Source organism: Macaca nemestrina, chromosome 10, assembly GCF_043159975.1.
Source record: "Macaca nemestrina isolate mMacNem1 chromosome 10, mMacNem.hap1, whole genome shotgun sequence".
Lineage (NCBI taxonomy): Eukaryota > Metazoa > Chordata > Mammalia > Primates > Cercopithecidae > Macaca > Macaca nemestrina.
Window position 1 is genome coordinate 51,443,053 of NC_092134.1, and position 23,919 is coordinate 51,466,971.

Genomic DNA, 23,919 nt, shown 5'->3' on the forward strand with positions numbered 1-23,919 from the left:
GAAAGACTAATAATGTTAAGATGCCCATTACTTCCTAAATTGGTGGAAATATTCAATGCAATCCCTGTCAGAATTCTTGCTGGCTTTTTTGAAGAAATTGACAAATTGAAGTTAAAATTCATGAGGAAATGCAAGGGACCCAGAATAGTCAAGCGATCTTGGCTCATATTTCCTGATTTCAACCCTTACTGCATAGCTACAGTAATCAAGACAGTGTGGTACTGGCATAATTACAAACATATGGTCAATTTATTTTTGACAAATGTACCAAGAAAATTAAATAGTGAAAAAATAGTCATTTCAACAAACACTGCTGGGGAAACTGAATGACCATATTCAAAGGAAAAAAGTTGGAACCTTACCTCAAATCATATGCAAAACAAAAAACAAATAACAACAAAGAAATAAACAAACAAAAACATAAAAACTCAGAATGGATCATAGACTTAAACATAAGGGATTAAACTATAAATTCCTGCCAAAAATGTAGGAGTAAATCCTAATGATCATGGGTTAGGAAACTTTCGTAGTTAACACATTGAAAACATAAGTAGGAAAAAAACAAAATAAATTAAACTGTATTATTTAAAAACTTTTATGCTTCAAATTATATCCTCAAGAAAAAAAAAAACACAGAATGAGAGAACATATGTCTGATAAATAACTTATATCCAGATATTTAAATGAATCTTACCATTCAATAAAAAAGGCAGTAACTCAATTTTAAAATGGTGAAAGGAATTGAATAGGTATTTTATCTGAGAAGATATACATGTGACCAATAAGTGTATGAAAAGTTGTTCTACATCATTAGTGAAAATCAAATCAAAGCCACAATGAGATGCTATTTACACTTACTGGATGGCTATGATAAAAAAGATGACAACAGCAACTTTAGCAAAGATGTGGAGAAATTGGAACGCGTATATGCTGCTGGTGGGAATGTAAGATGGTGCAGTCACTTTGAAAAATAGTCTGGCAGTTTCTCAAAAGTTAAACATAGTGTTATCATATGACCCACAATTCCATTCCAATGTATATATCCAAATGAAATGAAAATCTATATCCATACAAAACCTTGTTTATGATTATTCGTGACAATACTATTCATAGTGGCCCAAGAATGGAAACAACCCAAATGTCTATCAGCTGAAAAATGTGTCCATACAATCTGGCATATCCATACAATGGAATATTATTTAGCAATAAAAAGAAATGAAGTATTAATTCATGCTATGGCACAATGACTCTTAAAAACATTATGCTAAGTTAGAGAATCTAGCCACAAAAGAACATATTTGTATTAAATGGCCAGAATAATGAAGTATATTAGTAAGTTGCTTAGGGTTGGTATAGAATAGGGATTGACTGTTAATGGGAACAAGGATTTTTTTGTTTTAGGATGTTGAAATGTTCTAAAATTTAATTGTGCTGATGGCCATGCAACACAGTGAGTAGACTGAAAAATGTTAGATGGTATACTCTAAATGAATAGGTTGTATGGCAGGTGAATTATTTTCAATAAAGCTGTTTGAAAACAAAAACAACAAAAACAAATGATTCACAAGATCTGGGATTTTCAAAAGCTGAGCAAGACGATGTATTGAGGAGCATATGACAAAAGTTGGTACATCTTAGGCTTCTGGGGTCACAAGTTACAGAAAAAGAAAAAAAAACACAAACAAACAGAGCAAGTTTACCTTAGAAATATGCTGAAGGTGATTCTCCAGTTCAAATAAATGAGAGGACTAGGGGAATTCTTTTCTGTGCCACAGATTTCAAAAATTTCTAAGCTTACCCTTATTAAATGACTGAATTAAAGCATAGGACTAAAATGCTTGCTCACAAGGAAGTGTGAAAGCACAGAGCTCAAAAAATAAATGGAATTAGGAGGGATTAAATTAAATTTAGAGGTGAGACAGGGAGGGAGTAAAACAGCATATGGTGACTGGAGCTGCTACCAGTGTAAATTTCTAGACTTTGCAAGAAGGCAGCAGTAGCTCAAATGGCAGCATGAGAAGACAGTTTGAGTAGGTGGATTCCCTCTAAAATGATAGGTGCTTATTCAAAAATATTAACCCCATAATGAGAACTTTCACTCACTTCTGTTTCACGTAAGTGTTTATGCACTGAAATTGACTGCCTGACAGCTCATTATGGCTAAAATAAACATTTACCCCATTTCCTCTTCCTTCAGATACTATTGAGTTTCTGCTATGGTCTATGGCAGAGGTTAACTCTGGCTGGACATTAAAATATCCTGGGCTGAGACGTCCCTAAATAGATGAATGGATAAATAAACTGTGGTTCATCCAGACACTGGAATATTATTCAGTAATAAGAAGAAATGAGCTTTCAAGCCATGAAAAGACATGAAGAAAACTGAGATATATACTGCTAAGTGAAATAAGTCAATCTGAAAAGGCTACATACAGAATGATTTCAACTAGGTAATTCATCTGGAAAAGGCAAAACTGTGAAGACAGAACAAAAGAAAACAGCAGTAGTTGAGAGCCAGGGGTTCCAGTGGAGGGAAAAAAGAATGAATTATTGGAGCTTAGGGGAATTTAAGGCCAGTGAAACTATTTTGAATCATAAGTAATACTGGGTATATGCCATCCATTTGTTAAGACCTATAGAATGTACAACACAGAGTGAATGTTAGTGTCAACCACAGATTTTAGTTAATAATTATTCATCAAAATTGTGTCATCAGTGTAGCAAAGGTACCACACTGGTGCAATATGGGAACTCCCTGTACTTTCCACTCAATGTCTGTAAACTTAGAACTGCTTTTATTGTGGTTACTAAAAAATAATAATAAAAAACCTTGGGAGATTTAAAAAATACATCTTTACACAGTCCTCATTCAAAGATGCTGATTTAACTATTATTGGGTAAGATATTAGTATTTTTTTAAAGTATACAAGACAATGATAGTATACATTTGGGAATGAGAACTACTGGTTAATGACAACACTAAGTATGTTATTATAATAAAATTTTATGAAGAAATGTCTAGGTATTGGGGTTTGGCTGGTTATCTAGATTTGTCAGAAATGGACCAGGGCTATGAAGCTATGATATATTTTATTAATTATTTGACTTTTTATGGCATGATTTTTTTTTTTTTTTATGAGATGGAGTCTCACTCTGTCACCCAGGCTGGAGTGCAGTGGCATAATCTCAGCTCACTGCAACCTCTGCCTCCTGGGTTCAAGTGATTTTCCTGCCTTAGTCATCCGAGTAGCTGGGATTACAGGTATGCACCCCCACGCCCAGCTAATTTTTGTATTTTTAGTAGAGACAAGGTTTCCCCATGTTGGCCAGACTGGTCTTGAACTCCTGATCTCAGGTGATCCACCTGCCTCAGTCTCCCAAAGTGCTGGGATTATAGGCATTAGCCTCTGCACTCCACCAGAATATTTTGATTCTTTTTTTTAATGAGATACATGAGAGACTTTGGCTAAGTTCAACTTTATTAGTGCTATGGCATTCGTAGCTTTTACAATAGGTGAAACATACTATAGCTTCAAGTATCAAGACTTCTTGCAGAGATTAAATGGAATAAGAAATTGAGAAGAACTTTAAATTTTTAGGCTTCAAATTATTTTACTTAAATAAAATATTGATATCTTAAATGTAAAATTTCTTTGAACATTTTAAAATATTTCTGTGAAACTCATAATGGAAGGGGAGTTTATTTTAGCTGTTATTTTATCTTTGGTACATCACAAAGTTATTTAATCTTATTGCAGAAAATTTGATGAGATATAACGAAATATAGGTTGACATAATTTTAGCTGGGAAATAGTAAAGGGTATATAATTTGGACTGAGCAAATCTTAGAGTTAGTTTTGTTTTGTTTTGTTTTGTTTTTTGATGGGCTGTGGAGCTTTTTGTGGGATATACCTTATGAGTTAGAGGATCACAGATAATCCAGGGAGAACTCATTGGTATTTTGATTGGAGCCTCTTGGGTATGGAAGCAAACTAGTCCTGAAAAAAAGCTAACATGCTTACCTGAGAGGGACAATCATAACCCAAGATGACCTTACGTAAGATGTTCAAATCCAATAGGTAAGAGTGCAAAAGGCTTGAAGGATTGATGATGGCTACTTCTACCTCTACTATTTCTTCCCTAGAGAGGATATTCTCATGACAGGCTGCACAATAGAAACACTTGAGAAGTTTTCAAAAATCCTGATGTCCAGGTGACAAGTAGACTAGTTAAATAAGAATATCTTGGAGGAGACCTAGCATCAAAAAGAGAGGCAGCACTTATTCTTTGGTCATTTGGAAGAACACACTGCATATGTATAGATCACCTATTTCTTTCTTCTCTCACTATGAAATTGGCCTGACTGCAGAGAGATGCATTATCTATCTTTGCATCTATGCTGTGATTATTACTGGGCTTGTGACTAGGTAGGTAAATCTGACAAATCTGGGGTGAATTATTAGCAGTTTGCCCTTCTCCAACTTAGCTTTTATCCCCAATTAAAGCTGACAGCTTGATCTCTGTCATGCTTCCAAATATATCTCTCAATTTGTTCCAAAATAAAGACCTAATTTACTAGCCCATTATGTCTGTGAAGCACTTATGAACTGGAGAAATTTCAAGGAACCCAGTTGCTCGAAATACATCTGGCTTCTAATAAGATTCCATTCTCCTGTTCTCTCTCCCTCTTTCTTTGGGGCTGGAGACTGCATGTTCAGCTTTATTCTCTTTTTCTCTGGATACGTCTGTCTTTGAGTCCCTTGATGACTCATGGTGAATCTAGGTTTCTATGACACTGGTTCTAACAGCAGTTGAACAATACCTTATAACTCCAGGAACCAATGCCAACAAGTTGTATTCCTGAATCTCAAAATGTAAATTTCCAAGAGAAAATAAGATTATCTTATCTTGAAATATATGCTAACTTCTCTTCTCATCAACTGTGCTAGCTAGAAAGTCACAAGTTGCACAGAAGGCTGCCCACTCCTTCATCAGTCTGGGTCTGAGGATGTTTCCCAGAAAGGTGTTGGCTGGAAGGGCATCCCACAGTATAGCTACTGAATCACCAGCTTTGTTCTGTTTTTATATTTATTCCAAGTTTCCCGTGTAACTTTCAAAAAGTTCTTGAAAACTTTTATCCCTTAATTGTAAAAATTACCAAAACTGCCATTGTGAGAATAAGACAATTAGATGCACAATTTAGAGAACTTTAGAAAAAGTTGGATTTATGATATTTTTAGGTAGTTCAAATGTATTTCTTAAACTACAGGTTAAATAAGAGTTATTGTTTAAACTTCTGAAGTTGTTACTATTATTTAAGGATAAAATGATTATTGGAGATTATCTTACCTGGGGAAAGAGAATGATCACAATCATTTTACTTCTAATGTTTCTTTTTTAGACATTAATTGTACCTCTACAACATTTTTTAAAAGAACTTCTTCAAAGTGTTTAAACCCTATTATTGAATGTTTAATTTTGCTTAAAAATAGTCTCAACTGAATTTTACCTCACTAGTGAACTATCTACAAATTGATTTTTGCTTTTCGAGAAAAGTGTTGAAATGTGGCTTGTTAAGGAAATACTGTTTCATTTTTTAAAATATGTTCTCTTACACTTTTGTTGTTTAGATTCCTTTCATTTAGTTTTACTTTAATGTTGTAGGATATGAAATTTCCTAGGGAGACCAAAATGTCCATTTTGATTTTCCCTGCTATTAACCAATTATTCACTGGAGGCAGCACTAGTTTTAAGTTGCAATAGCATTAGTCAGAGTTTTTAGAAGACCTGTATTTGATTCCATCTTTCTAACTAATGAATTGTATAACCTTGGGCTGGTGACAATATTTCTGAACTTCAGTTTCTCATCTTTGAAAGAACAGAGTTAGAATATATTTTCTTTAATTCCCCTTCTAGTTCTGACGTATTATTCCATGAATGGCTCCACAGAGCAGAACTCTTGGCTCATGGTTATTATGGTAAACTATTACAAGGCTATAGAATTACATTTATAGATTTCTATGAAACACCATCAGAGGTTCACTGCTTGTGCCCCAAGAACTTAACAGAGGATCCTAAAAGGTACTGATATTCCTTGATTTATTCATGTACCTTAGCATTTGCTCCTGATCCAAATGGGCAATCAGTTTTCCTGAGGCATTAAGGTGTCATGATGGTAAAGGCAGGGAGTGATGTGTACCGAGAAACAGAGAATATGTGATTTAAAATTTATGTAAGTAGTAGGGTCTTTTCTGAAGAACCTGAAAAGTTTTACAAAATTTAGGAAATCCTTATGCATGAGGCTCATTCCAGGTTTTATTTCTTGATCTTGTTATCGCTTATACTTGCTCTGCATAATGGGGATACAACAGAAGAAGGGCCCACGAGACAGGGCTAGACTAAGCTGGTAGAATGTCATTCCCGTTGTGTTCTATTGATCAAAGCAAGCCACAAGACCAAGTCTTATAGGGAAATAGGCTCCATCTCTTGATGGGAGAATCTGCAAAGTGTTGCAATCATTTTTGAAATCTATCACATCCTCAGATTCTGATAAAATTGACAACTAATATATACTTTACAGAGTTTCCATAAGCATTCAGTAAAATAGAGTGCTTGTTTCAGTACTTGGTATAGAATGTCCACTCAGTAGGTGAAACCTCTTTATCAGCTACATAGCTATTATTAGAATATCATATCTGGGTTTTGGTCATCAGAATGACTAAATCTTGTTACATCTACTCCTATCTTAAAAAAAATGCATCCTTTATTTTTCACTTCTGCTACTACTGCCTCAATTGTGACCCTCCTCACTTCTTACCATGATTATTGAAATAGAATCCCAACTGGTCTCCTTCAGTAATAAACAATTGATTGCCTGTCTCTATTGGGAAACTGTAAACTCCATGAGGGTAGGGACCCAGACTTTATTGCTTATTGCTGCATTTTCCTTTCCTGCACATTTCTTATAGTAAATACTAATAAATATTTGTTGAATATATGAATAGATTAAACTCTGCATATAAAGAAAATTTTATAACATGCAAATCTTGTTACTCTACTTCTTTACATTCTGCGAACGACTCCCCATAGTGCCCAAGATGAAATTTAAGCTTCTCAGCTTAACCTACAAGGCTCTCAATGATCTGACCCCTTCCCTGTTAACTTCCTCTCTCACTCTTCTTATACATGTAACCTATATTCCAGTAGTTGCCTGAAACTATCGTTCAGAAATGGTATCCTCTTCCCAAGAATGGCCTGAGCTCCCTTCTTCATGTGGCTTAACTCCTATATGTTTTAAGACTTTGGCGAAAAATTTCCTCCTCTGGGACACTCACCTTGATGGTTCTGAATTTGGCCAGGCATTACGCCCTTGTCTCTTAGCACTCTATGCATAACTTTGTCACAACAATTTTCAACCTTCCAAAGTAGGTACCTCATCCTCCACATGACCAGCAAGCACCGGCATGTAGTAGAAGCTTTGTAATTTTATATGAATGAATGAAAGCAGCATAACAGGAGGGGAAAAAGGTAGCTTTAAAAATTCATTGCCAGAGCCAGGTGCAGTGGATCATGCCTGTAATCCCAGCACTTTGGGAGGCAAAGGTGGGTGAATAACTTGAGGCCAGGAGTTTGAGACCAGCCTGGCCAACATAGTGAAAACCCGTCTCTACAAAAAATACAAAATTTAGCTGGGCATGGTGGCAGGTGCCTGTAATCCCAGCTACTTGGGAGGCTGAGGCAGGAGAATCATTTGAACCCTGGGAGGCAGAGGTTGCAGAGGGCCGAGATTGCACCACTGCACTCCAGCCTGGGTGACAGAGAGAGATTCTGTCTCAAAAAAAAAAAGTTACTGCCAGAGGTTTGATGGAGTCACACCCTGCTTAAGCACTTAAGCCAAGATATGTTTATTTATTCCATTATTAAAGTCTCGCTAGAGTGTTCTTCCACTAAGTAGACTAAATTGTGTTTCTTTATTCTTAAAAAATTATCAATAGTGAGTTTGGTGTTATTCTATCCCCAAATGACTATTGTCCTAACCTTTATTTGCATTGAAGCTTGACTTCATTTTTCTTTGATTGCTTTTGTTGATTGAGCAAGTGGCTTATATTTTATTTCTGAACAATCTCAAAAGGTTCAGACTAGTCCAAGCAAAGCCATGTTTGTAAAATGCTAAACTATTCATTTGGCAATGACTAAATTATTTTGGCATCTTGAGCACAGAGCTAGTCTCAGCTTCTTCGACAATAATAATGATATTGTGCTAGTATAATTGCCTTTAGGAAAGAAGAGAAATCCAGCATCGATTTGACAAGACTAATGTTTAAGTGGATCCTGCTGCATCTGCCTTTGAGTAGAAAGAGAAAAATAAATGATAGTTAGACAAAGCACCACGTGAATCCTGTGCCTGCCATTGGTGCATCAGTTAAAGTAGCCGCAGGCAACCCTTTTAGTTACTCTTCTTTGATTTACTATCATTCTTACAATAGAACATGAATGCATTCTAAACAATTTTAGGTCACCTAGTGCTTTTCATTATTTCCCAACTATAGCCCAGTTCTCTAAATTTTTAACTATTTAAAGGAAGTGACAAGACATAATTTAGTAAAGAAAAATATAGCAGAACATCACAAGCTACAATCTGAATAACCACAATTTCCTCTTTCTTAAGAATAAACTGGAGTAACCCTTCCATAAATATATTTGATAATTTCAGAGGATAGGTGAATTTCTCTTTGGAAAACAAAAAATTATCCTTTACTTTTCATTGTAATGTTGTCTAAGGTTGAGCACGTGCCTTCATTACGTATCAGTTAATTCCTCTCCTGGCAGCACTAAATAATAAATGACATGCTTACAATAAGATACAAAGACTGAAATGGAGTTTGCTTTATGAAAGCCAACATCCCCTTTATCCTGCTAAGAAGACTGAAGCCAAGGGAACGCAGGTGACTAGGACGGTTATTCAGCTATCTAATAGAAAAACTAAACCAGGGACTAAGACTTCACTCTCTTTCCTTTATATTCTTTCTCCTGAGCCTCTAATTTTCATATTATTTTATTTCTTAGTCTTTTCCTTCTGAATACTTATATGTAACAAATTGTTTCAAAGGTAGCGTTATAACATTGTTTCATTGAAGATTGTTTGGTTGTAATATCGAGAAAAAACATATTCCAGCTGGAGCCAAGGTTTGCATGGAATTTACTAGCTTCTCCCCACACTTGTGTGGGCTTTCTCTGGGTACCCCTGTTTCCTCCCACATCCCTAGGATGTACACATCAGTGAGTTGGAGTGTCTAAGTGGCCCTCGTCTGAGTGCTTGTGGGTGTGCCTGTGAGTGCACCCTGCAATGGAATGGCATCCTGTCGGGGCAGACGGCAGGGAGGTTGTTCCTCACCTTTTCCCTAAACTTTGCAGATAGGCTGTGGCCATCCTCAACTCTGAACTGGAATAATGAAGGAAATAATTGTCTTACCTGTTTTCATGAATCTTTCTTAAATGTTTACATTTACTTCAGTGTTTAATATTAGAAGTGTTTGAGGTATTTATTTTGAAGTTTCATGATGCTTTTGTGACCAGAAATATGCCATAGATACTTAACTGTTTTTTGTATCAATTAGCCTATGTAAAATTGATTTCGATATATGTCGTTTTGCTTAAAGTCACAATTTCCAGGAAATTATTGAGGACATTAAGAAAGGATTTATTGTACATTTTAAACAGAGTGGGATTTTTAACTTAAAGAAATTGGTTTTGAGGAGGATTTGTTTATGGATACAAGAAAATTATTATCCTGTCCAAATTATAAAGCTGTCTTTTTTATATAAGATTTTACATTAACAAAAGAGAAATTAATATTTAATTACAATTGCTATGAAGATTGCAAGTCTTCTCCAGGATTTTTTGAGATACATGCTACATGTATATATTCAAGGTAAAATATATCATTTACATTTAATTCAAATTAAATTTAATTTTTACTGGATGTTCTAGGAATTGCTAGTGTATATTCTACAACATTGTCTGGGCCTGTATACATATTGCTTGTTGTACTCAGTCTTTAATATAAATCTACCTACAAAAACACGGGTATATTTATGAGCAGTCCAACTTTTTATTTCAGGCTTGATTAGTACTCATGCACTCAAGATGCAAATATGTCTGGATAATATTGAAAAAATGGCTGGATTCCTTAAATTAAATCCTTTGTACATATGTCAAGGTGCCATAACATATATATATTCCATGTAGTTTGCTGTTTTGTAAATATATGAAAATAATTTTTCAAGATTTTTTACAAACTTATGGTCTGTATGAGCCGGAGTACAGTTATTCCTGTACATGCCAAGATAAAAATAGCATATATATATTTATGTTTATTTACTTTAAGATCTCATTTATTTAATATTACCTAATTTTCCTTCACTTTATTATATGTATCTATCTCTTGTAAGATTTGATTGTCAAAGAGTGGTTTCTCATTTTTAAAGCATTTCATAGATCTTGCAAATTAGACTTTTCTAACAACACTGTGAACCATCCGCAGTGGCTCATGCCTTTAATCCCAGCACTTAGGGAAGCAAAGGTGGGAGGATCACTGGAGCCCAGGAGGTCGAGGCTGCAGTGAGCCCTAAGCATGCCCTGCGCTCCAACCTGGGTGTAATCCTAGCACTTTGGGAAGCCAAGGCGGGTGGATTGCCTGAGCTGAGGAGTTGGAGACCAGCCTGGGCAACATGGCTAAACCCTGTCACTAGTAAAAATACAAATAATTATCTAGGTGTGGTGCTGCGTACCTGTAATCCCAGCTGCTCAGGAGACTGAGGCAGGAGAATCGCTTGAACCCAGGAGGTGGAGGTTGTAGTGAGCCAATATTGTGCCACTTCACTCCAGCCTGTGTGAAAGAGTGAAACTCCATCTAATAATAATAATAATAATAATAATAATAATAATAATAAAATAACAACACAACTAGGAAAAGATTATATAATTTTTATTAAGGAAGAAATATAAATTCAGAATTTTTTTTGTACTTGTGTTTTCCGAGCTAGTTTTCTTGTCAAAATAGGCGGGACTAGATCTCAGATTTATTGGGTTATTATTTTACTACAGGTCATGTTAAAACCTTATCTCTTTCTCTAGTGACAACAGAGGACTGAATTTGGATGAACTCTAATAACTACACACTCTAAAGTTAACAAGTTATTAAGAATAAAATGGTTACTGACACTTCGAGTTTATTTTGCAGTGTGTGTGCGTGTGTGTTGGTTTGGGAAATGAGAATGGCAGTGGGGATGGTGATAATGATGAGAATGATTATGAAAATGTTTTGTGGAGTTGACATTAGACTGACTTTGGGAGAAAAGGAGAGAGGTAACCAAGAAAGGAAGTGTGAACAAATGGCAAAAGAAAACACTGAGGAAGAAACCCCCTTAAAAAAAAATCCCTTAATCTGTCAAATATGCTTTTGGTTGCAAGTCACAGAAGCCCAGCTCAATCTGGCTTAAGCAAAAAGAATTCTTATTTAAAAATATCATAGAGTAGATTTAGTTTCAGGCCAGCTAAACCCATGATTTTGACACTTGTGATGTAAAATTTTTTTTCTCGTCATCTCTCAGCTCTTTTATCTGTGATATTTTACAAGCTTGTAATTTAGGAGTCAGATCTGTATAAGGAGTACAGATTTAGGAGTCATCACCAGGTAACTGTTAATTGTTTTCTTAGTAAAAGATGAAATCATTCATGAGAAAGTTCAAGAAAGAAGAGAAAAGGACCTTGAAGAGAATCCCAAAAAACACCAGCATTTAGGAGGAAGAGAAGCCTAACAAGAACAGGAAGAACTACTGGAAAAGGAAGAGTACAAGGAACACTGAGGCCATGGGGAAAACTGCACGTGCCATAGACATGCACTGTCTGGCTATTTGACTTATAGCAGTTTCCTCTTTTCCAGAAATAGTCGCTGTACTCAGGAATGGCCATTTGGACCATAGGATGCTGACTCCTGGCCATAGCTACATGTTTTAGGTGGCTCCAATTGAGCCAGGCTGGCCCCATCAAATTCCCATTTCTTTTGTTGCTGTTGTATTTATTTATTTATTTATTCATTTAGAGACACCAACACGACTCCTTTTCCTTCTTTGCATTGTGTCACAATGTGAAAAAAAGAACTCTGGTAAATTTCTCTACCATATTGTTATAAATAGGCTCCAACAATTAAATAACCTAATATGTGGGGTTACTTTATTGCAAAACTAGTGAGATGCAGTCTGAGTCTTCAGCTACCGATACTGAATTCCAGGGGTCTGTCTGCAAGGCCCCAACCCATCTTATTCTTGCTGCAGTTTGGCATCATCTAGTAGTGGCTCTTCACCCTGGTGTAAATATGTTCGAAAATGATTCTAGGACCTAAAACTGGCTGTGACTTCTTGGACAGCACTTGTAATTCCAAGGCTGCTCCTAGTTATTTTGCCCTTCACCTATTGGGACTAGTAAATTCTAATAACACAAAAATCTCTTCCACTGTCTGCAGTTTTCTTGCCTGTTTACAACCCCCTTCTATTGTATTCCCTTCCTTCCAGAAAATGAAAGCTTTAATATGTTCCAGTTTGAGAATGGGAGCTGGAATGGAAGCCAGGGGCTGATGACCCTGTGTGTTACACTATATGTCAAGTTTCTCCTGTCTTCTCAAATGTGTTCCTTAGGATTACCATATCCTCAATGCTTATTTAGCACAGTGCTGAGTACATTGTAGGATGTCAATTCAATTTTGTAAATTATGTGAATGGATGGATACATAAATGAATAGATGGACAATCTGTACAAATTGGAGGAGGCCAGGATCCAGAGTACAAGAGAGGACAGATAACTTTTAGGGAAGAGGAACTTCTTTTTCTATTGAAACATTTCTATTCTTCAGGGAAGGAAACAATATGCCTTGGTGTGGATTGTAGTATATATGTCACATACTACAAAGAAAAAAAGAAAATCAGATAACAGGAATTTAGTGTTCTTTTTTAAAAAATATATTTTTGAGCAATTTTAGGTTCACAGTAATAATGAAGAGGAGGTACAGAAATTCTCCATCTGTTCCTGCCCACACTCAGGCAAAAATCTCCCCTACCATCAAAATCCCCACCGGTGTGCTTTAATTGTTATAGTTGAGGAACATACATTGTTAAGATTCCTTTAAATTTTCAGAATGGTGTCCTGGGTGAATAAAGAATTATAATAATTGGGAATATGTTTAAATGTGTACTTCCAATTTTCATTTCTATGTGAATTAATTGAAGTAGTTTGATATAATTTTCTTATTTTGGAACAACCAGCATTATTAAAGTAAGTTATCATGGATTGAATGGATTGAACAGCTGTGAGTTTTAAATTGAGCATGACTATTAAAGCAATGTCTCTTAGGCTTAAAAACATAGTGCTTTATTTACATTGCTATTATTTAAAATGGGGCTCTCTTTGCTCAAAACCTTTGGGATTTTTTTTAAGTGTTAGTCTTTGACTTCTGCATCTTTCTTTCTTAAAACAAGCAGAGAACAACAAGCAGAGAACAATTCCTATTTTCTGATTCTTTTGGAAACCCAGAAGCAACTCTCTAGAATAGGCATTTTATTATATGTCTGATAGATTACCTAGTTCACAGCAATTTTTTTCATGCTGTCTGCTTTTATCCCTGTTATTCTTGAAATATCCTGTAACCCTCCCTGTTTCTGTTTGATAGGTTCTTTTTAATGGATGGGGAAAAAAAAGAAAAAGAAAATCTCCTTGAAATGTGTTTTCAGATTGTCAAGGGTTGGAGATACTTTGATATTTAGGTAAATTGATGAAAAGAAGTTTAGCTTTGTTATGTTAATTGTACTCGGCCTCTATATATATCAAGACAAAGTTATTCTAGGGAATATTGTTTTGTTTACCTTTATCTTTCTTAGAGGAAAAGATGGAGATAAGGAAAGAAGCTTGTAATTTTTAAAATTTAATAATATTGGAGCCTCTCTAGAGGCTCACGTGATTTTCCCACCTTTGCCTCCCTAAGTGCTGGGATTAAAGGCATGAGCCACTGCAACTGGTCCACAGTGTTGTTAGGAAAGTCTAATCTGCAAGATCTTTGAAATACTTTAAAAATGATTAACTGCTCTTTGACAATAAGATCTTAAAAGAGTTAGATACCTATGATAAATTGAAGGAAATTAGGCAATATTAAATGAATGTTAAGTTTTAATGTGATTTAATATTTAATATGATTTGTGGGGATTTTCTTATAGTTCTAAAATTAGATTAGGCTAATATGATGACATCTAGTGCTATTTATCAGTATTTCTGGTTCTCCTTTTTCTGGATACAAGGAAGGATTGCATCTTTCAGCTTTTTTGAAGATAGGCGTGACCATGTCACTTTCTTTGGCAAATAAAGTGTGAGCAGAAATGGCACGTATCACCTTTGAATGGTAGTCTTTGAGGAATGAAACATAATTTGTCATGTTCTTTTCTTCCTGTAGTGGCGAACCACAATATTTCAGGAGGTGGAATCTCCAGCAGCCTACAACCCTAAAAGTGGTTAATGTACAGAAAAACTGCTTGTTGACCCAAGACGAATGTGTAGCATGAGTGAAAAATAAACCTTTGCTTTAAATTACTCTGATTTGGGCTTCATGTAAAAATTAGTCGATTTTCACATACACAGGAATTAGCACAAGGAAGTAGAGATCCTCTATAAAAGCTAAAAAGTAATATATGATGTTCACTTATGAGCTGGTGGCTGGATAAAAGGCAATACATTTTATATGGTAACTGTGATGACTAATACTGAGTGTCAACTTGACTGGATTGAAGGATGCAAAGTATTGATTCTGGGTGTGTCTGTGAGGGTTTGGCAAAGGAGATTAACATTTGAGTCAGTGGGCTGGGAAAAACAAGCCTACCCTTAATCTGGGTGGATACCATCTAATCAGCTGCTAGCATGACTAGAATATAAAGCAGACAGAAAAATGTGAAAAGACTAGATAGGCTTCGCCTCCCAGCCTACATCTTTCTACTGTGCTGGATGCATTCTGCCCTTGAACATTATAATCCAAGTTCTTCAGGTTTGGGTCTCAGACTGGCTCTCTTTCCTCTTCAGCTTGCAGACAACCTATTGTGGGAACATATGATTGTGTGAGTTAATACTGAATAAACTCCCTTTTGTATATGTATCTATCCTATTAGTTCTGTTTCTCTAGAGAATCCTAACTAATACAGATTTTGGTACCAGGAGTTGTTCTAGAGGAATAGAATATCAAGGATGGAGTTCCTTTGTTGGTTTTGGGTTTTCTGGAGTTGGCTGCTAAATATGATTAGACCCCAAAACGCTAAGGACTCTACTTCTAATAGTATGGAGAACAATGATGGTTCTTGGCTTTAACTGTTTAGAGAGTTACGCAATATAAATGCATTTAACACTCCTGATTCACTGCTCATGAGAGGCAAGCAGTTTTGTGCCTCTATACATAATACCTTTGACCATATGTGGAGAACCAAGGAACATAATGAAGCTGGTTGGTTGCTCCTAAGTTCAGTGGACAAAGTAATGAAAGGAAATGATGAACTTAGGGATTCTAACTCCTGACTTTAGAAGCAGATACTGAGCCTCAAATCTATTAAGATTGCCCTGAGAGTCTCATCTCCTGTAGAGAAAGAGCTGACATTGTGGAAAAACAGACACACACTCTTATCATGTGAGTGGCTGACCTGCAAGAAAAGGTGCATGCACAGCCTTGTCAGGTGTCTACTGTTAAAAAAAAGTGAGGGCATTGATTGGAAAAGAATAGGACCCTGCAACTTGGAATGGGGATATGTGGGAGGACCCTGATGAAGCTGGAGACACTGAACTTGTAAACTCTAATGAATGTCTTTTGCCAGAAAAACAGCTTCCCCATCCCCAGTAGTGGCAACATCCCCTCCTCAACCCATGCTACCATCAGCCTTTCCACCTTTGTCTGAGGAGATACACCCTGCACTGACTGAGGCAACAGTGATGGCCTCTCCTGAGGCAGTTGCCAGTCAAGATAATGTTGCTTCTCCTCAGGAACCACCCCCAACACACCTGTTTGCTTCTAGACCTATAAATGAACTAAAGTCCCAGTGGGCCTTTAGAGGTGAAGTTAAGAGCATGACCCATGAGGCAGTACAGTACACTCAAAAAGAGTTCCATGAGTTTTCTAATTTATATAAGCAGAAATCTGGAGAACAGGTATGTGGATAGATATTAAGGGTGTGGGATAATCGTGGAAGGAACATAGAGTTAAATAAGGCTGAATTTAATGATTTGGGCCCACTAAGTAGGGACTCTGCATTTAATGTTGCAGTTCGAGGAATTAAAAAAAAAGTTTCTAATAGTTTATTTGCTTGGTTAGCTGAAATATGGATTAAAAGATGGCCCACTGTGAGAGAGCTGGAAATGCCTAATCTCCCTTGGTTTAACATAGAGCAAGGGATCCAAAAGTTTAGAGGGATTGGAATGGTGGACTGGATTAGTCACTTTAGACCTACTCATCCCAGCTGGGAGGGTCCAGAAGATATACCCTTGACCAATGCCTTGCAAAATAGAGTGCAGCACCTGTATCTTTGAAGAGCCTTGTAATAGCCCTTGTCTCTATGTCAGATCTAACAGTGGGAACCACAGTCACTCAACTACAGAATTTAAATACACTGGGAATAATTGGATCCCAACATGTCAGGGGCCAAGTTGCAGCACTCCACTGTCAAAGGCAAGGTGGACATAGCTACCATAATGGACAGCAGAGACAAAGTGGCACCAGCATAGTCTGACTAGTGGACTAGTGTAGAGCTCTGGCATTGGCTAATTAGTCATGGGGTTCCTAGAAGTGAAATTGATAGGAAGCCTACTGCATTCCTACTTAATATATGTAAGCAGAAAATTTCCAGGTCAAATGGACAAAAGACTAATTTGAATTATAAAAACAGAGGAGGCTGTGTCCTTTGAGGAAGGACCCCACTACACCACCTACAATTTATGCTGCTAATCTTTGTCTCACCCTTCCCCAAGGAAAGCTATGCTCTTTTTACCAGGGTAACTGTCCATTGGGGAAAGGGAAATGTAAGGGTGCATTAAATCCTTTTTTCCTGTATAAGTTACCCAGTCTTGGGTATGTCTTTAACAGCAATGTGAAAATGGACTAATACAGTAAATTGGTACCAGTAGAGTGGGATGTTGTGAAAAGATATCTGAAAATGTGGAAATGACTTTGGAACTGGGTAACAAGCAGGGATTGGAACAGTTTGCAGGAATGAGAAGGAGACAGGAAAATGTGGGAAAGTTTGGAACTTCCTAAAGGCTTGTTAAATGGCTTTGCCCAAAATGCTGATAGTGATATGGACAATGAAGTCCAGGCTGAGGTGGTCTCAGATGAAAATGAGGAACTTGTTGAGAACTGGAGTAAAGGTGACTGTTGTTGTTTTATCAAAGAGACTGGCAGCATTTTGTCCCAGTCCTGGAGACTTGTGGAATTTTGAACTTGAGAGAGATGATTTAGGGTATCTGGCAGAAGAAATTTCTAAATAGCAAAGTATTCAAGAGGTCACTTGGGTGTTATTAATGGCATTTAGTTTTGTAAGCAAAGCAGAGCATAAAAGTTTGAAAAATTTGCAGCCTGACAATGTGAAAGAAAAGAAAATCCCATTTTCTGAGGAGAAATTCAAGCCAGCTGCAGAAATTTGCATTAGTAATGAGGAACTGAATGTTCCTCACCAAGATAGTGGGGAAAATGTCTCCAGGGCATGCCAGAGGTCTTCAAAGAAGCCCTCTCATCACAGACCCAAAGGCCTAGGAGAGAAAAGTAGTTTCATGGGCCAGACCAGGGTACTTGTGTTGTGTACAGGATAGGGATTTGGTGCTTTGCATCCCATCTGCTCTAGCCATGGCTGAAAGGGGCCGGTGAAGAGTTCGGGCCATGGCTTTAGAGGGTACAAGCCTCAAGGGTTGGTAGTTTCCATGTGGTGTTGAGTCTGCCAGGGCAAAAAGTCAAGAATTGAGGGTTGGGAACCTGACTTCAGAGGATGTATAGAAATGCCTGGATGGCCAGGCAGAAGTTTGTGGCAGGGGTGGGACTCTCATGGAGAACCTCTGTTAGGGCAGTGTGGAAGGGAAATGTGGGGTCAGAGTCCCCACATGGAGTTCCTTCTGGTGCACTGCCTAATGAAGCTGTGAGAAGAGGGCCACTGTCCTCCAGACCCTAGAATTGTAGATCCACTGACAGCTTGCACAGCACAGATAGAAAATCTGCAGACACTCAACACCAGCCTGTGAAAGCAGCTGGGAGGGAGGCTGTACCCTTCAAAGCCACAGGGGTGGAGCTACCCAAGACCATGGGAACCCACCTCTTGCATTAGCATGACCTGGATGTGAGACATGGAGTCAAAGGAGATCATTTTGGAGCTCTAAGATTTGACTGCCCAGCTGGATTTCAGACTTGCATGGGGCCTGTAGCCTCTTTGTTTTGGCCAATTTATTCCATTTGAAATGGTTGGATTTATTCAATGCCTATACCCCCACTGTGTCTAGGAAGTAATTAACTTGCTTTTGATTTTACAGACTCATATGCAGAAGGGACTTGCCTTGTCTTGAATGAGATTTGGGGCTGTGGGCTTTTGAGTTAATGCTGAAATCAGTTAATACTTTGTGGGACCATTGGGAAGGCATGATTGGTTTTGAAAGGTGAGGATATGAGATTTGGGAGTGGCCAGGGGTGGAATGATATGGTTTGATTGTGTCCCAACCCAAGTATCATCTTATATTCCCATGCGTTGTGGAAGGTACCTGGTGGGAGGTTATTGAATCATGGGGACAGGTCTTTCCTGTGCTGTTCTTGTGATAGTGAATAGGTCTCAGGAGATCTAATGGTTCTCCAAGCAGTAGTTTCCCTATACAAGCTCTCTCTTTCCTTGCTGCCATGCATGCAAGATGTGACTTGCTCCACCTTGCCTTCTGCCATGGTTGTGAGGCTTCTGCAGCCATGTAGAATTGTAAGTCCATTAAACCTTTTTTTCCTGTATAAATTACTCAGTCTTGGCTATGTCCTTATCAGCAATGTGAAAACAGATTAGTACAGGAGGTCAGGTAATTAATGGAGCTTTAGCTCAGGTCCAACTCACAGTGAGTCCAGTGGGTCCCCAGACTCATCCTCTGGTCATTTCCCTAGTGCCAGAATGCACAATTGGCATAGATATGCTTAGCAGCTGGCAGAACCACCACACTGGCTCCCTGACTGGTAGGGTAATGGCTATTATGTTGGGAAAGGCCAGATGGAAGACATTAGAGCTGGCTGTACCTCAAAAAAATAGTAAATAAAGAAAGATATCACAACCCTGGAGGGATTGCAGAGATTAGTGCCACCATCAAGAACTTGAAAGACGCAGGAGTGGTGATCCCCACTACATCCCTATTCAACTCTCCCATTTGGCCTGTGCAGAACATGGACGAACCTTGGAGAATGACAGTGGGTTATTGTAAGCTTAACTAAGTGGTAACTCCAATTGCAGCTGCTGTACCAGATGTGGTTTTATTGCTTCAGCAAATTAACACATCTCCTGGTACCTGGTATGCAGCCACTGACTTGCCTAATGCTTTTCTCTCCATTCCTGTCCATAAGGCCTACCAGAGCAATTTACTTACACCTGTAAGGCCAGTAATATACCTTTATTGTCCTACCTCATGGGTATATCAACTCTCTGGCTTTGTGTCACAATCTTATTTGGAGAGACTGATTGCTTTTTGCTTTTGCAAGATGTCCCACTGGTTCATTACATTAATGACGATGCTGATTGGATCCAGTGATTAAGAAGTGAAAACACACCGGACTTATTGGTGAGACGTTTGTGTGCCAGAGGATGGGAAATAAATTTGGCTAAATTTCTGACTCAGTAAAATTTCTAGGGGTCCAGTGGTGTGGGACCTGTCAAGATATTCCTTCTAAGGTGAAGGGTAAATTGCTTCATTTGGCCCTTCCTACAACCAAGAAAGATGCACAACACTTAGTAGGCCTATTTGGATTTAGGAGAATACACATTCCTAATTTGGGAGTGTTACTGTGGTCTATTTATTGAGTGACTCAAAAGGCTGCGAGTTTTGAGTGGGGTCCAGAGCAGAAGATGGCTCTGCAACAGGTCCAGGCTGCTGTGCAACCTGCTCTGCCACTTAGGTCATATGACCCAGAAGATCTAATAGTGAGTGAGGTGTCAGTGGCAGAGAGGAATGCTGTTTGGAGCCTTTGGAAGGCCCCCATAGGTGAATCACAGTGGAGGCCTCTAGGGTTTTGGAGCAAGGCCATGCCATCTTCTGCAGATAGCTACTCTCTTTTTGAGAGACAGCTCTTGGCCTGTTACTGGTTTTGGTGGAAACTGAACATTTGATTATGGGTCATCAAGTCACCATGTGACCTGAACTGCCTATCATGAACTGGGTGCTTTCTGAACCATCCAGCCATAAAATGTGTCATGCACAGCAGCATTCCATTATCAAACAGAAGTGGTATATATGTGATCAGGCTTGAGTAGGTCCTGAAGGCACAAGTAAGTTACATGAAGAAGTGGCTCAAATGCCCAAGGTCTCCACTCCTGCAACCCTGCCTTCTCTCCCCCGGGATAAATTGACGGCCTCATGGGGAATTCCCTATGAGGAATTAACAGAGGAAGAGAAGACTAGGGCCGGGTTCACAGATGGTTAGCACGATATGCGGGTACCACCCAAAAGTGGACAGCTGCAGCACTACAACCCCTTTCTAGGACATCCCTAAAGGACAGTGGTCAAGGAAAATCTTCCCAGTGGGCAAAACTTTGAGCAGTGCACCTGATTGTGCACTTTTCATGGAAGGGAAATGGTTAGATGTGTGATTGTATAAAGATTCATGGGCTGTAGCCAATGGTTTGGCTGGATAGTAAGGGACTTGGAAGAATCATGATTGAAAAATTAGGGACAAAGAATTTTGGGGAAGAGGATGTGGATGGACCTCTCTGAGTGGTCAAAAACTGTGAAGATAATTGTGTCCCATGTGACGGCTCACCAATGGGCGACCTCAGCAGAGGAGGATTTTAAAAATCGAGTTAATAGGATGACCCATTCTCTGGACACTACTCAGCCTCTTTCCAGCCCCTTCTGTCATAGCCCAATGGGTCCATGAACAAAATGGCCATGGTGGCAGGGATGGAGGTTATGCATGGGCTCAGCAACATGGACTTCCACTCACCAAAGTGTACCTGGCTACTGCCACTGCTGAGTGCCCAATTTGCCAGCAGCAGAGACCAACACTGAGCGCTCAATTATAGCATCATTTCTCAGGGTGATCAGCCAGCTGCCGGGTGGCTGGTTGATTATATTGTATCTCTTCCATCATGGAAATGGCAGAGGCTTGTCCTCACTGGAATAGACACTTACTCCAGTTATGGGTTTGCCTGTCCTGCACGCAATGCTTCTGTCAATATTACCATCCGTAGACTTATGGAATGACTTATCCTCTGTCATGGTATTCCAAACAGCATTGCCTCTGATCAAGGCACTGACTTTATGGCTAAAGAAGTGCAGCAGTGGGCACATGTTCATGGAATTCACTGATTTTTCCATGTTCCCCATCATCCTGAAGCAGCTGGGTTGATAGAATGGTGGAATGGCCTTTTGAAGTCACAATTACAATGCCATCTTGGTGACAATACTTTGCAGGGCTGGGGCAAAGTTCTCCAGAAGGCTGTGTATGCTCAGAATCAGCATCCGATATATAGTACTGTTTGTCCTACAGCCAGGATTCAAGGATCCAAGAATCAAGGGGTGAAAGTGGAAGTGGCACCACTCACTATCACCCCTAGTGATCCACTAGCAAAATTTTTGCTTCCTGGTCTCACAACATTACATTCTGCTGACCTGGAGGTCTTAGTTCCAGAGGGGGGAATGCTGCCACCAGGAGACACAACAATTATTCCATTAAACAGGAAGTTAAGATTGCCACTTGGACACTTTGGGCCCTTGTTACCTTTAAGTCAATAGGCTAAGAAGGGAGTTACAGCTTTGGCTGTGGTGATTGACCCGGACTATCAAGATGAAATCAGTCTACCACTCCACAACGGAGATAAGGAAGAATATGCACGGAGTACAGGAGATCCATTAGAACATCTCTTAGTATTACCATGCCCTGTGATTGAGGTCAATGGGAAACTACAACAGCACATTCTAGGCAGGACTACAAATGGTCCAGACCTTTCAGGAATGAAGGTTTGGATCACTCCACCAGGAAAAAAACCATGACCTGCTGAGGTGCTTGTGAAGGCGAAGGGAATACAGAATGGGTAGTAAAAGAAGGTAGTCATCAATACCAACTATGACCACATGACCTGTTGCAGAAACAAAGACTGTAATTGTCATGAGTATTTCCTCCTACTTTTGTTAAATACATGTTTGTGCATGTATACACTTGTATGAAGAAAATATCTTCATTTTATTTCCTTTTTCCTTTATCATGTGACACAATATTTATTGATTTCATATCAGCATTTAAGTATTGTTAACTTTTTGTAACAGTATTTGGGCTGGGGACCAGGGCATTTCTGGTTGTACGAAGGATAGTTGTATTATGTTAGGTATAATTATGAACTTATTTTTGTCTTTATTTGAAGATTATGTATGATGTCAGGAGACGTGAATGGGTTCAAGTTGACAAGGGGTGGACTTGTGATGGTTAATACTGTCAACTTGATTGCATTGAAGGATGCAAAGTATTGATCCTGAGTGTGTCTGTGAGGGTGTTGCCAAAGGAAATTAACACTTGAGTCAGTGGGCTGGGAAAGGCAGACCCACTCTTAATCTGGGTGGATACCATCTAATCAGCTGCCAACATGGCTAGATATAAAGCAGGCAGAAAAATGTGAAAAGACTAGACTGGTCTAGTCTCACAGCCTACAACTTTCTCCGGTGCTGAATGCTTCCTGCCCTTGAATATCAGACTCCAAGTTCTTCAGTTTTGGAACTCAGACTGGCTCTCCTTGCTCTCAGTTTGTGGATAGCCTATCATGTGAGTTAATACTTAATAAACTCATACACACACACACACACACACACACACATATATATATATATACACACACCCTATTGGTTTTGTCCCTGTAGAGAACCCTGACTAATAAAGTAACAATCAATGTTATGTTATGTTTGTTATGTTATGTAATGTTATGGGAAAAAATATTTGGCAAACCTGTCTCCTAAGGTAACATTAGAGGCAGACCATGTACACAATGAACTCTTAGCTTTAGCCGATGAAGTTGGAAGACAGGCTACTAATGTGTATGTCGGTCATTGACTGCATTTGATCAGTTGTTGGAGGAAGCTATGAGATTAACAAAGGACTTGCTGGGGTTGCAAGAAAGAGTTAACAGCAGCAGAAACTGCAGAAACTTAAGGCCATGAAATCTTGGCAGAGACAACTAATTTTATACCCAAAAGAGTGTAGATAACAATGTAAAACACTTTGAACAACAAAAGCAACAAAAGCTAATTAAAATTCAGTCTTATCAGTTTTATCTCTACACATCTATTAGAATGGCTAAAATCCAAAACACTCACAATACCAAATGCTGGTGAGGATGTGAAGCAATAAGATTTTTTTTTTTTTTTTTTTGAGATGGAGTTTCACTCTCGTTGCCCAGGCCGGAGTGCAATGGCACGATCTCAGCTAACTATAACCTCTGCCTCCCAGGTTCAAGGGTTATTCTCCCTCAGCGTCCTGAGTAGCTGGGATTACAGGCACTTGACACCATGCGTGTCTAATTTTGTATTTTGAGTAGAGATGGGGTTTCTCCATGTTGGTCAGGCTGGTCTTGAACTCCTGACCTCAGGTCGATCCGCCCGCCTCGCCTCCCAAAGTGCTGGGATTACAGGCATGAG

At 38.5% G+C, this 23,919-nt stretch overlaps 1 long non-coding RNA gene across 1 annotated transcript in view; it reads right to left on the minus strand.

Annotated features, from left to right (window-relative positions):
* The window catches only part of LOC105473283 (uncharacterized), a 34,159-nt gene extending 29,371 nt beyond the window's left edge, over positions 1 to 4,788 (minus strand). Inside the window, exons 1-2 of the long non-coding RNA XR_982141.3 lie at positions 4,348 to 4,788; positions 4,023 to 4,255 (exon numbers count right to left, since the gene is read on the minus strand). This is a non-coding gene — a long non-coding RNA (uncharacterized lncRNA). The remainder of the gene's footprint in view (positions 1 to 4,022; positions 4,256 to 4,347) is intronic.
* Between the last annotated feature and the right edge of the window lie 19,131 nt (positions 4,789 to 23,919).